Source organism: Erythranthe guttata, chromosome 6 (genome assembly GCF_056151865.1).
Source record: "Erythranthe guttata isolate IM_541 chromosome 6, IM_541, whole genome shotgun sequence".
Taxonomy (NCBI): domain Eukaryota; kingdom Viridiplantae; phylum Streptophyta; class Magnoliopsida; order Lamiales; family Phrymaceae; genus Erythranthe; species Erythranthe guttata.
The window spans coordinates 12,696,781-12,712,332 of record NC_142538.1 but is presented as its reverse complement, the minus strand read 5'-3'; the positions used below and the strand labels follow the sequence as shown (position 1 = coordinate 12,712,332).

Genomic DNA, 15,552 nt, shown 5'->3' with positions numbered 1-15,552 from the left:
AAGATGAATTTGTCCTTTTTCCTCGTCAAATTCATGCCAACATCTTCATCGCATGTGCTCCCCATTGGCATTATTTATAAGTTCCGATCTTGTCCAATGCCGCTGCAAATTTGTGATCCGGCGACCTCCGCTTCACCGGATTCTCTGACGAAAAGCAAAATCAAACGCAAACCGCTCTCCAAATTGTCATTTTCACCCGCAAATGGCTAACCAAGACTCGTCGGGAACCACCACCCGTATAGTGTATCAACATTCTTCAATAACTCGGACGCCTTCTCGATTTACAAGATTAGGAGGATTGATTAGATGTTGGGTTGGAGGAAGATGGTGAGTGATTAAGGTTTTTCTTTCTTTCTAAATTATAGATATTGCCATGCAATTAGGTCCCTAGATATAAGATTATTTACACTTAATGAAATGAGTAGAAGGGTATTATTGTCATTTTACATCAATAATCCCATCATCAGTAGCATAATCTACGAGTTCGCAACACAAATTCGAGCTAGAGGAGAAAGTGTCTTTTGACAAAAACTCATAGAGGGAGTTTGAGTGATCGAAATTTTTATCACAATTAACTTTTCCAGTGTAGTTCAAGGTTACACATGGGTACTATTTGCAAACTCTCTTAATCGTAGAAGTTGTTAAAGGCAAAAAAACTCATTTCCAGTTGTTCTAATTATTTTCCCACCGAACTTCATATCATAATAAAACTACCATAGATCGTCTAATCCAGTTTGGCATATGTTATCGTACACGCCATAGTAGTTAAACTCGCGAGATACCGCGATATATATCGCGACACGGTACGGTCCGAATCAGAACGATGCAACTCATAATATGTAGCGGATATGCATAAATACCGTTAAATATCGCGAGATATCGTATCGTATCGCCATATCACGATACGATACGGTATTTACGATATTAGTCAAAATATTAAAAAAAATTAAAAAAATATAAAAAATATAAAAAATCAAAAAATAAAAGAAAAAAAAGAAGAAAACAAAATATTCACATTATCAGAGCCTGAAAACGAATTTCAATATTATTTAATTTTTTTTACAAATATTATAGATCCAAGAAATTTACACGCCAAGTTTTATATTGATAAGAGAAAATAGGAAAAGACCAAAGTTGGAGTTATGAAGTTGAGGAGATTGATGAACATGAGGATGAAGACACTCGTTTGAAATTGGTGGATGAAAAAAATTTAAGTTACATTGATCTTGGAGATTATGAGTGATATATTCGTTTTTTTACAAATTATAGATCAAAATTTGAACTTTGTTAATGTTATTTTTATGAGCAGTTATGACTTCTTCTGTCATATTTTATGATATATTTTATGATAGATTATTTTTTTTAAGAAATTAGGAATGAGTGGTTTGACTTTAAAATATTACATTTTACATTTTTAAAGTATTTTTATTATGTAGATATATATATATTTTATTATTTTTAATAGTTTGTTAAATTTCGTACGATACGATACGATACGATAAACGGAGGAAAACGATACGCCGATATTTTCCGATTCGATAACCATGGTTCACGCTGATAAATTTACTCATATTGAATATATTCATTTCACAATATTAATAATGAGTTCATCTCCACATCGACATTGTTACTGTAAAAATGTATGCATATGTTAAAGTAGCAAACTACAAAATTATATTTGTGAAAAACGAAAGTGTCACGTATTTGAACAGACATAGAATCTTATCTTATAAATGAAATATATTACTTTACTTATATATCTTAGATGTAAAAACGTTGTCCAACTAAATTTGGGGGCGCACAAATATTTCTCTACCTCGTCTGCAGGTATGTTTGGATGCAGTGGCATTTTTTATTTTTCAAAATACATCTTACATTTAAAACATAAATCTTTTTCTTTTACGATAAAATCTTGTCTTTCAAGACGTAAAGTAATCATGCCCTTGCGGAAGTTTCGCTCTTGGATTATATCATTTTAGCACATGAAGACCAGCCCTATCCAACAAAAATTCAGCCAAAAAGGGAAAAAAAAAAAAAAAAAAGGAAAAAAAAAATTGACGAATATTTAAAGGATAGTAGACTAACACCTCTCTTGTCATTTAAATGTTAATTTTAGAATAATATTACTTTTATATTTAGAATGAAATGAGTAGAAGAGAAAAGATTAAAGCCCAATGGGCTTCATGTCTTCAGGTGACAACCCTAACTGAAACCCTAGATATTATATCAGCCTGACTTTCCTAGGTGTAGTTGTCAGGTAAAATTACTATAAAAATGAGTGCATATGTGTCTGAATTCAGACATCAAATGAATGATTTGTCTCTGCTGATGTATCCATCTTCGTCGCTCTTTGAAGATCTCCACCGCCCACTGCCTCCTCTCGAACCTCCGCCGCTACCACCATTTTTGTCTAGACGTTTATCCGTATCTGTCTCAAAGAAATGAATGATGTTCTACAGGTAGCTTTCTTTTTCATCTCTCATCTCTTGATTAATTTGATTGGGGCTAAATCAAATCTAATTTGTTTGATTTTTAATTCCATATATATATATATATATATATATATATATATATATATATATATATATATATATATATATATATATATATATATATATATATATATATATATATATATATATATATATATATATATATATATATATATATATATATATATATGTAACACCCCGCATTTTCGGTAAAATAATTTTTACCACCTTTATGTGCATATTTGTGAAATTAGAATTTATAATAATTCTTGCATGATTAGTATTTACGTGAATTAGGTAATTATGCAATTATTATGTGAAATATGTGATTATGTGAATTATGTGATTATGTGAAATTATGTGATTATGTGATTATGTGAAATTATGTGATTATGTGAAATATGTGCTTAGGGAAATATTTCGAAATAGTATGTCGAAATAAATTATTTTCATGAATTAGGATTTTTGCATATGAATTTAAATGAGCATTTCATCATATTTATGCATGCACAAAATTTTAGAAAAATGAATTTTCTCATGCATTTTAGGATTTTTAATTTATTTAAAAAAAAATTTGAAAATCCTCCCCACATTTTCTTGAATTTTCGGACACCACACACACACACACATGATTTTTAAATTCTTGCATATTAATTGGTAGAAAAACATGCATTGGTGTGGTTGTACTTTGAGCATAGAAAGAAATACCTAAAAGCCTAGTTCCCTACTCTATAGACTAGGCATGCCTTTTTTTTTTTCACTCCTTTAAGTAAGACCAAAGGTCTTCTTCTTCTCCTCCCTTCCCCTTCATTTTTCGGCAGCCACCACCACCACCATAACCACCACCTTCTCAAGCTTGAACCACCCTAGAACCACCACCACCTCATATTTTCGGAAATTGCAAAATCACCCCCACAAAAAATGTATTTCCCTTTCTTCTCCATTGGCTTTGAAGTCTCCAAAAACTCTATAATTACCACCCATGCCCAAGATCAAAATTCACTCTCAAACTCCACTCTTACAATCCTTAAGTTCAAAGTCTCCTTCTATTTCAACAAGAGGAGAATTTTCGGCCAAGCTTAGGAGTAAGCTTCTCCTCCCTCTTCTTCCTTCTTCTTTCCCGAAAGAGCAAAGCTCTTTCTCCTCCTCTTCCTTTTGTTTTTCTTCTTATTTTATTAATGCTTAATCTAACTCTTAATCTCTTCTTGTATTAGAGAGAGAAGAGCTAACAAGCCCTTCCCCTAAAGAGTATAGGTGAGAATTCTTGAATTCTTGCTCAAACCTACAACACCACTAGTATTTTCGGTTTTTATGTGTTTTCATTGTTGATTCTTGCATATTATGTGATTATGTGTTTTAGATGATGATTGCATGTTAGTATTTTGAAAAGATAGCTTTATTCTTGAAATTTTATGATTTTTCGAAAATTGGGGAAAAATGTTTTAAATGGCTTATTTGGTTTAATTAGTGCATTGCATGTGTTGATCTAGTGTTTGATTGTTGATTTTGAAAAGAAAATGAATTTTTGGCCTAGCCATGAAACTTTCGGATTTTTGGGGAAAAATTGTTTTAAAATGCTTATTTGGTTTCATTAGTGTCTTGCATGTGTTAATCTAGTGTTTGATTGTTGATTTTTGAAAAGAAAATGAATTTTTGACTTGACTAAGGAACTTTCGAATTTTTGAGATAAAATGCTTGAAATTGATTATGTGGTTTATTTTGTGTTTCGCATGTGTTGATCTTGTGTTGATTGTTGTTTTAAGGCCTTGCATGTTAAGATTGGTGATTGATTGTTGATCTAAGGTCTTGCATGTTAAGATCTAGTGATTAATGGTTGATCTAAAGTCTTGAATGTTAAGATCTAGTGTTTTCTATGAAAAATGGTTTAAGAACTAAGAGTTTGTGCTAACTTGATTTAAAATACTCTTGCATGTGGAGATCTAGTGTATTTGCTTGAATAAATGTAAAGATGGAAGTCTTGAATTTTATTCTTGAAAAATGCTAGATCTAGTGAACTTTGTTGTTAGATTGTTTTTGCATGTTAGGATTTCGGTTATTTCTATGTTTTTATGGCTAAATGATTTTGTGAAGCTTTATGTGTATTTTCTATGTGCTCCTATGTGCTCTGGCTTGCTTATGTGAATCATTGGGTGTAAGGATGAGAGAAGGGTAAGTAGAAAGGGTGCATGGGTGGGTGCATTAGTGTCATGAATTTTAAAAAAGATAAAACTATGTTGGAAGGTCTTTTGAGGTTACGGTAAATTTCTCGGGTACGGCGAGCCGGTACCGTAGGGCCTAGGGGTGGTTTGATCCCACGTAGTTAGTCATGGTTCGAATTACATGGGGTTATTTATCCGTAACTTAGATTGACTCTTCCGAGGGATTCCCGACAATTTTTCATGTCATGCATGTTGCATTATGGTGTTGTTGATATAGGTGGGAAAATCTCACTCTATGGTCTTGGGATCATAGGGTTATAAAGGTGGGAAATTCCTCCTATAATCTTCAATACGTGTCATGGCATAGGGTTATAAAGGTGGGATATTCTCACTCTATGGTCTTGGGATCATAGGGTTATAAAGGTGGGAATTATCTCACTCTATGCGTGGTGGCAATTATGTGAATGAAGATCGCCGACGAAAAAGGGAACTATATGATTGTTTTACTTCATGTTGTATGTTCATGTATAAGATATATGTATGTATATATATGTATAGATATATGTATGCTCTATGTGCTATGTGTATTCGATATTAATTCAAGATTCTCATTGAGTCCTCAAAGACTCATATAGGTGTTGTATGTTTGTAGGTATACCCGATTTAGGGCCCGAGGAGTGAAGTTGGGAATCGAGCTCGAGAATCGGAAGGGGATCGTATGGAGGGGTTGTGGATTGTGTTGGCTCTTAATTTGGTTATGTGGTTCTATTTGTATAATATGCTTGTAAAAACGTTTGATACGGTTTTAGGTATTTTCTACCGATCGCTTCCTCCGATCGGTGGAAATTATTAAAAGACGATATGTGTAATAGTAATTAGGATTACCCTATTTTGGATAATTAATCGGTAATCCGTAGCCTTTTGTAAGCGAAAGCAAATTTTCACTATTTATATGCATGCATGCTTTCGGCTAGAAATTTCTTCGTGTTTTGCCTCCATGTTCTAAAATTATTTTCATATAGGTGTTCTGCTTAGAAAATCATGAAATTTTAGAAGTCTCTGCATCTCTCTGTTTTCATCATATTGATACGTCTTGTGCATGATTTGGGTAAGTATTTATTTAGTTATGATTTGTTTCTCACCACTGCAAACAGGGTCATTCGGGTGTTTTCTGGTATAACTGGAGTTTTACTCACTCAAATGCCTTTTTTCCACTTGGAAAATGTTTTAAACTTACCTTTCTACCTAGGGGTAAAATTTGGTAGTTTTTGGGTCAGTGAGGAATTTATTATGAATTTTTAAAACTCCCTCCCCTGTTCTGGATTTTTAAACTGAGGGACTGTGCCATTTTATTTATTTCTCCTAAATGGCCATGCATCTTTCAAAACTGTTTTAATTGAGTGATCTAGACCCGTGTTAGATGGTATGGTATAATTTTGGGGTTATTTGCATGAGTAGTTTAAGAGGAATTAAATTTTAAAGCTTCTGCATTGAATCTGTCCGCATTTGCATTAAGTTCATCATGCCTAGTTAATTTCTAGTCTTGCATGTAGTATGCATTTGTGTTAAATATTTGATTAGGGTTTAGCAAGTTGTGCCCTCTCTCCCTCTGATTTAAAAAGAAAAATTTTTACGTAAATTTTATATCCACAAAAATCATGTTTTCAAAAGTCTTCCGCTGAGATTACATATAATAAGGGTAATCGAGAGAGGGGTGTCACAATTAGGGGTGGGAACGAGCCGAGCTCGCCTCTTTTGGCTGGCTCGAGCTCGAGCTCGAGTCTATTTTGTCGAGCTCGAGCTCGAGCTCGAGCTCGTCGAGTTCTTCTTTTTTTGGCTCGAGCTCGAGCTCGTGTTAATTTTGTCGAGCTCGAGCTCGAGCTCGAGCCCAATCTCTTTTTTTTTTTTTTTTTTTAAATATTTTTTAATTATTATTTTATTATTAAAAATTATTTTAAAAAAATAAAAAATAAAAACTAAATTAAGATTATATATTTTTTTAATATTTGTATTTATTTCTATAATATTTTATATTATTATACATTATTTAAATAAAAATAACATATAAAAAAAATAATAAAAAATAAAAAATAAAAAAATAATAATAAATCCGGCTCGCGAGCTGATGAACAACTAAAATCCGGCTCGAGCTCGGCTCGTTAGAAAGCTCGAGCTCGCGAGCTCGAGCTCGAGCTCGAAAACCTCGAGTCCGAGTTCGAGCTTTTTACGAGCCGACTCGTCGAGCTCACGAGTCGGCTCGGCTTGTTTACCACCCCTAGTCACAATATATATATATATATATATATATATATATATATATATATATGTATATATATATATATATATATATGTATATATATATATATATATATATATATATATATATATATATATATATATATATATATATATATATATATATATATATATATATATATATATATATATATATATATATATATATATATATATATATATATATATATGTATGTATATATATATATACACACACACGCCAATGGATTTAAGATTTTTTATGATTTGCATGTTTGGTTCGTCGCGTCGTCGATCTAAATTATTTATTGTTATGTACCAAAGAAAGTTAGGGTTTTCCAAAATAACTAAAATGATGATTTTCATGTTTTTATTCGTATGTACTTAGATTTTAAGATCTCGGCAACTAAATTTTGTAAAGTACTTTCGGATTTGTATTAGGAAATGTGAATTATATATCGTATCTAACGATCAAGTGCTATAGTTTTCGATGATAGATGTGTAATGTGTTGCCATTTTACGTTACATCTATACTGATGAAAACTTATGGAACCCTAGAAGATTTTCCCTCTTTGATTTGATGCATTTTTTTCGGAGCCAACTTATATATGAGATCATTACTTAACAAGAAAAGAATGAAAGAACAAGAATGTATATATTTTTAAGCTTGTGATTTCGTTTGAATATACTTATTTGGATTTTCTAGTGAATGCATGTAAACACCGATTTCCTTGTCTTTAATTATGTGAACCTTTTCTTTTGAACGAAGTTTATGAAATCTCACTCTTTGTTTCTTTTTTGGACAGACATACGGTATTCGACAAAGTTCATAAAGCCTCTTTTCTATTTAATTTATGCTTGACCTACTGATGAAGTTTTGGTATAGGAGAGTCTTAAACAATATTCTTGACAGCGGTACAACAATGGCAATACCAACTTCCATGTGGCACAGTGGCGAGGGGCAGACTCAAGCAATATGAGTGATACCCTGCATCGTACACTCTACGTAAATGAGAACCCTCTTATTTTTCCTTTCTTTCTCAATACCGTATCTATAACTAGTAGAAAAAATGGCTTTTTACTACAATCATTAATAATTACTTTTCCTGCAGTTCAAGGTTGCACAGGAGTACTATTTGCAAACTCTCTTCATCGTAGAAGTTGTAAAAAGCAAGAAAAAAAAAACGCATTTCCAACCGTTCCATTTATTTTTCCACGGAACTTTATAACATGATAAAACTACCATAGATCATCTAATCTAGCTTGGTATATGTTATCATTCACGTTGATAAATTTAAGGATATTGAAAAATATTCATGTCACGATATTAATTATGAGTTTATTTCCATACCAACATTGTTACTGTAAAAATGTATGCATATGTTGAAGTAGCAAACTACAAATTATATTTATGAAAAAACGAAAGTGTCACATATTTGAAAAGATGTAGAATCTTATCTTACAAATATCTTACTATTAATTTTATTTCTATATCTTAGATGTAGAAACATTGTCCAATTAATTTAGGGGACGCACAAACATTTCTCTATCTCGTCTGCAAGTATATTTGTACGCAATCGCATTCTTTATTAATAAAGAATACATTTAAAAGATAAATCTTTTTCTTTTACGATAAAATCTTGTCTTTCAAGATGTAAAGTAATTGTGTCCTTGCGGAAGTTTCACTCTTGGATTATCTCATTTTAGCACATGAATAACAATTATATCCAACAAAAACTCAGCCAAAAAGGAAAAAAAAGAAAAAAAAAAGGAAAAATAAAATTGACGAACATTTAGAGGTGGTAGACAAACATCTCTCTTGTCATTCAAACATTATTTTTAGAATAATATTACTTTTAGAAGAGAAAAGATGAAAACCCAATGGGCTTCATTTCTTCAGGTGACTACCCTAACTGAAACTCTAACTATTATTATGTCCGTCTTACTTTCCTAGGTTTAGTAGTCATAAAATTACTTTAAAAAGGAGTGCAGCTGTATCCCAATTCATACATTAAATGGAATTCTCTCCATCGTCCTTTGCAGATCTCCACCGCCCACCGCCTCCTCCCGAACTTCCGCCGCCACCATTTTTGTCTGGATGATGGTCTACAGGTAGGTCTTATTTTTTTTTTTTTTTTAACTCTCATCTCTTGATTTGTTAATTTCTTTCATGCAAAATCCTATTCTATTTGTTTGATTTTTATAATTCTAGATTTGACATATATATATATATATATATATACACACACACACACGTGTTTGGTTTGTCGATCCAAATCATTTATTGTTAACAAATTTAGGATTTTCTCAAACTATTAAAATGAGGATTTTCGTGTTTTTATCCGTACATATATAGATATAGATTTTAAGATCTCAATAACTAAATATTGTAACTACTTTCGGATTTGTATTTACGGAATGTGAATTATATATCGTATCTTACGATCAAGTGCTATAGTTTTCCATGATAGATTTGTAATGTGTTGCCATTTTACGTTACATCTATATTGATGAAAATGTATGAAACCCTAGAAGATTTTTCCCTTTTTGATTTGATGCATTTTTTTCGGAGCTGACTTATATATGAGATCATTACTTGAGAAGGAAAGAATGAAAGAACAAGAATGTATATATTTTTAAGCTTGTGATTTCGTTTGAATATACTTATTTGGATTTTCTAGTGAATGCATGTAAACACCGATTTCCTTGTCTTTAATTATGTGAACCTTTTCTTTTGAACAAAGTTTATGAAATCTCACTCTTTGTTTCTTTTTTGGACAGATATACGGTATTCGACAAAGTTCATAAAGCCTCTTTTCTATTTAATTTATTCTTGACCTACTGATGAAGTTTTGGTAGAGGAGAGTCTTAAACAATATTCTTGACAGCGGTACAACAATGGCAATACCAACTTCCATGTGGCACAGTGGCGAGGGGCAGACTCAAGCAGTATGAGTGATACCCTGCATCGTACACTCTACGTAAATGAGAACCCTCTTATTTTTCCTTTCTTTCTCAATACCGTATCTATAACTAGTAGAAAAAATGGCTTTTTACTACAATCATTAACCGTAGAAAAAGGTATCAAATTCGTACTAAAAAGGCTTTTGCTACGAATTTGCCCCGTAGCATATACGGACGTGACAAAAGCTTTGCTACGGTAAATGGCCGTACCAATACTTTTTTGCTACGGTAAATCCTAGTATTTACTACGACTTCAAAATTGTTCTGTAATAAAAAGTACCTTTTATTACGGCTTTTTATTGTAGCAAAAAATTTCGTTGTAATAAGCAAATTTTCTACTAGTGTATGCACACGCATTTGAGAACGAAAACATATTCGAGATCCTTCTTTAAATCCGCATGTCTGGAATAATGACACACATTTGAATCCCTACATTTGAAAGAGGTACACATTTTCTATGTATATATCACTTGAATTTGTGCGTATATACGTTTTTTGAACATAGTATGGTTATTATTGCTTTACTCACATAACCCTTGTTTGGTTTTTTTTTCATTTAAAAAAAATATTTAGGTTGATTGTCTACATCAGAAATTATAAAATTGCTACCAATCAGAGTCACCAGATGCAAATTCTAAGAAAGATACTTATGATGTTGCAATTCCGAAAGCACCATTGGATAAAAAGGTTCGACCTTGCGACAGAAGTGATGGAGAGTATCACACATACATTTTGCGTCCGCCTGTTGCCACTGTGCCTCAAGGAAGTTGGTGTTACCCTTGTTGTGCCGCTGACAAGAATATTGTTTGAGATTCACGTTCAACCAAAATATCGGTTGATCAAAAGAAAATTAAATAAACGGAAGAGAGATTCCATTAACTTTTGTATATTAGTTCAATAATTTTTTAAGTCGGCCCATAAATTTGTTGGAAAAAATGAGGTTTTATCTTCATTTATGGAAAATTTACATATTATACTTTTATTAGTCCAATTAAAATACAGTTAAATTATTTATTGTACAAATATCCATTTATCATAATATGAGCTTTTGTACAACGTTAGCGAACAAAAACAAAACAAAAATGCACAAGGCAAATTTGATTCTAAATTAATTTCACATTATAAATTCTTGGCACATGCTTTCACACAATTACTACTTGGAAACACATTATATGGTATATCAGTGCATAATTACACAATAATATGTTACAAATTGAAATAAACAACAAAGTTTTGTAATATTTGATCTACACAAGCAAGAAATATTGGCCAAAAAAAAAACAAAAAACATTTATGGCATTCACACAGTTGCTCTAAGTGCTTATGTACTCAAAATTTTCAAAAACTGCAAGAAAACAATCTATGTGATAAATATTGTCAGCCATACAATATTACAATAATTTATAAATAACATACTCAAGCAATTATAAGATTGGTTTTAGCAATTATAACATAATTGTTTTTAATTTTATTAATATTATGTATTTCCTTTTTTTGCAATTTTTAAAAATAAATAAAAAAGGAATATATGTCTCTGCGCTAATATAACTGCTGCCTCACTTTCCTCGGTTTTTTCGTCAGAGAAAATTACTATAAAAAGGAATATATGTCTCTGCGCTGCTATGTTGGAATTCTGACATAAATGGAATTCTCTGTGCTGATTTCAGTCGTTCTTTCAAGATCTCCACCGCCCAACGCCTCCTAGCTCCCGAACCGCCGCCACGATTTTTGGCTTGATTATTCATAGGTAGTTTTTTCTTGTTTTTTTTGGGTGGCATCTTTCTTCTCTTTGTTTGCATGCGAGATCAATTTTTATTTATTTTATTTTTAATTTCCTGATTTGATATATATGATGTGGCCGATGATATTAACTTGATGTTTTCTGGAACTATTAAAATGTGGATTTGGGTGGTTTTTTGTGTGTTTTTAAATCTTAATTGAGATCTTAGTAACTGCATTTTGTGATGAAAATCTATGAAAGAAGGTTCTGTTCTTTTTGATCTGACGCAGTTTTTCGGATTTAATTACGAATGAGCTAGAACATAGAATATCCTTTTTTTAAGCCCGGGATTCCGTTTGAATATACTTATATTGATTTTCCAGTGAATGCATGTAAACACCGAACATTTTTTTTTATCATTAAATGTTGAAATAATTTTTTTGTTTCATCACGCTTGCGGCCATAAATTTGTAACTTTGAAGATATAAACATTATTTCTAGTTTACCGATTTCCTTGTCTTTAATAATTTATCGTGTCAATTTTTTTGTAACTCTCTCTTTTTGTTATTCTCTCTCTTTTTTTTGGGACAGACAGACGGACGGTTTTGCGCTAGTAGAGTATCTTGAACAATGTTATTGTGGGCACGTGCGCAAAACCAGTTTCTCTTAGCGAAAGCCAACAAAGTTAATTTTTTCTTGTATCTCTTCTATTTATTTTGTTCTTGACCGTCGGATTATGTTTTGCCAGAGGGAGCATCTCGAACGATATTCTTGTTAGGGACACAAAAAGGGCGAAACCCAATTTCCTAGAGACACAATGGCAAGGGGCAGACTCAAGGAGTAGGAGTATGAGTGATACTCTGCATCGTAAACCCTTTCAACCTAAATGTTGAAAGAAAGGCTAGGATTTGGCTTATCAAGGTTTATCGATCTTTGTCTTTTTTATTTTCCGTTATTTTTTTCATATTGTGATAGAGGATTATGTTATATATACACGCCGTGCATATCCACTTTTAATCTCATTTTTGTTCGATGACTAGAATGAATTATTATGAAGAGCTTTGGCCAGTCTTCATCTAAATAAAACATCTAAATAAATCTGGCTTAAAATTTTTAATGGTAGCTATAATTCAGTTACACGTGTTATTTTTGGAAAAAAAAACCTAGTAGGAGGATTTATTTATGGTGGTCACATACAATCTCGTGATAATAAAATCGACCCGAGTTTACAAGAGGTAAACCTTTTTGTGATAGCTTTTGAAAACCCTATTATATGGAGAATATTTTCAGAAAGCTCTCTTTGATAATTCATAGATATGTACTTGCATTTTTATGGAAATGCTAATATGCATATCCGGAGTTTTTTTAACCTAGCTAGTTTCAATCACTAATGGTTATTCATGTTTTTTTTGTTTTTTATTTTTCTTATTTATGTTGTTCCTTTACACCATAAACTCGAAAATCACTACAAACCAGAGTCGTTAGATACGGATTCCAAGAAGGGTATTGATGATAATGCTGATGTTGTAATTCCGAAAGCACCTTGGGGTGAAGGGGCACGCAAAGTTTGTGGTGTTGATGGAAAGAGTAAGAAAATTCTACTTCGCGACAACAGTGATGCAGAGTATCACACATATTGTTTGCGTCCGCCCGTTGCCAGTGTGCATCAAGAAAGTTGGTTTTACCCTTGTTGTGTCACTGACAAGAATATTGTTCGAGATTCTTCTTCTACCGAAAATATTGGTTGGTCAAGAGCGAAAGAATGTTATGGTCTAATAAATGTATTTAGTTAGAACTTTTTATGTTGTCACAATTAGGAAATCAGAAATCAATAGTGTCATTTTTTTGTTGTAGTCAAATGCAGCCCAAGTTCTCGTGCATGTACTTTGAGTTCGTTAAAGTTTCTCACAGTATATCATTTATAGCCGAAATATTTCCATAGTAAATCATAGGGTGTATTTTGCAAATAAAATAAAACGGGGTATATTTTTAGCATTTCGAGATAACGCAGGAGTACTAATTGCAATAAACTCGGTGTTGTATTCATTATCAATCGAATTATTGGAGTAGTAATCGCGAGTCCTTACGCAAATAGGGATTTTACCGGTACACAAAAATTTGATAATTTTAAATGATCTTTTAAAAATATTTCTCATTTTTCGGTTTAAAAGTCCTACTCCAAAACAATGTTGGAAGTGTTTTTTGGCTTGTTTTAATTTCATTTCATTTTTATACTTGAATCTCAATTCCACTTAATCTTTGATCGTAGAACACGCGAAAGATTAAAAGATTAAAAATAATAAAAACATTTCCAACTGTTCTGATTAATTATTTTCCGACTCTTCTTGTCACTTTTTTTCCAATCAAAGGGTCGAATTGTGATAACACGATAAAAATGCCATAGATCGTCTTATCTGGTTTGGCATGCGTTATTTATTATTCACGTAACTCATATATTTAGTGATATCGAAAAATACTAATTATGAGTTTATTGGCATACGTTCGAATATGAGCACACTATAAATTATTTTCGTTAAAAACGAAAGTTTCACGTGCTGAGATGCAAAAACGTTGTCGAGTTAATTTTGGGGACGCACAAACAATACTGTAGTTCCCGTCTGTAAGTAAATTTGAATGCAGCTGCAGTCTCTATTTTTTTCAACATATATATATAATACATTCAAAACATAAATCCTGTTTTTTTTTAAATGATAAATCTTGTATTCGAAGACGTAGAGTAATGGAGTCCAATAAATTTAATTCTTGGATTCTCTCATTTATGAATACAACCCCCTATCCAATTAAATTCAGCCCAAAAAAAAAGATAGAAAATTGAACTAGAAAATGACGAACATATATATATATATATATATATATATATATATATATATATATATATATATATATATATATATATATATATATATATATATATATATATACTATTTTGCATAGGGGAAACTACAGATAAATCCCTAATCCAAAACTCAAAACACAGATCAGTCCCTAGGTAGTTTCTTGATACGATCCGCACAAGCTCCAAGACAAAGCATTGGAAGAAGAGAAAGCGAGTGAGATTAATGGAGCTGTTCGTGTTGAAGTTGAAGTGTAAAGGCTTGAATCAGGCCTTTGAAGAGTCTATGGTTTGGAATTGGAAGAAAAGAAAGAGAAGAATTCGTTGGACAAGTCGAATTCCATGCATCCGAGATTCTCGCCTATTCTGGCAGAGTTCACCATTCGAGTTATAACTCTCGCATCTGAAGTCCATTTAAGCTAATTCAAAATGATTCGGAAAGCTAACTGAAAGATCTACAACTTTCATGTTTTGAGCGAAGAGATATTCGAAGTGGAACAATGTCGAAATTGAGCTTTAATTGCATGCACGTGCACAGCCCAATGTCGCGAGTTAAGAAGGGTGATCGAGAAGTCGACTTGAAGATCAAGTTATCTTATTTAATTATGCACGTTTTTAATTTAGGTTTTATTATGTTTTTATTATTTTAGAGTCCTTTATGGTTAGGATTTGCTTATTTATTTATTTCCTTATTATAGTTTAGGTATGAGTCCTTTTCCTTGTGAAAAAGGAGTCTTTTTAGACCTTATAAATAGGTTGCCAATTTGGCTTATTTTATAAGACCAATTTTAAAGAATAATTGAGTATTTTGAGAGTTAATTCTCCTTCGCTGTTCTACAGCATTCTTCGGGATTTTACAAGTGGATTCTTGTAACTTTCTTAGCGACATAATATTGGTTTCTGGTTCTTTATAACCACGGGGTCAATATTCCACCTTGATAATAATGGTTTCTAGCTCTTTATAGCTACGGGGTCATTGTTCCGTGCTTCCGCCAAACTTGAATCTTTGTTTTTGGGTGTTTTCGATCTTGCTTCCGCGTAGGGTATTGGGTCTCGTAACAAGTTCTACGGGGTTCGTATCAGTTGGTA

At 32.1% G+C, this 15,552-nt stretch overlaps 1 long non-coding RNA gene across 1 annotated transcript; it reads left to right on the top strand.

The window, feature by feature from the left end:
- The first annotated feature begins 11,513 nt into the window (after positions 1–11,513).
- Positions 11,514–13,540, top strand: LOC148770185 (uncharacterized). Its single transcript, XR_016031564.1, has 4 exons — positions 11,514–11,636; positions 12,201–12,255; positions 12,358–12,530; positions 13,086–13,540. It is a non-coding gene; the product is annotated as an uncharacterized LOC148770185 (long non-coding RNA).
- The last annotated feature ends 2,012 nt before the right edge of the window (positions 13,541–15,552 follow it).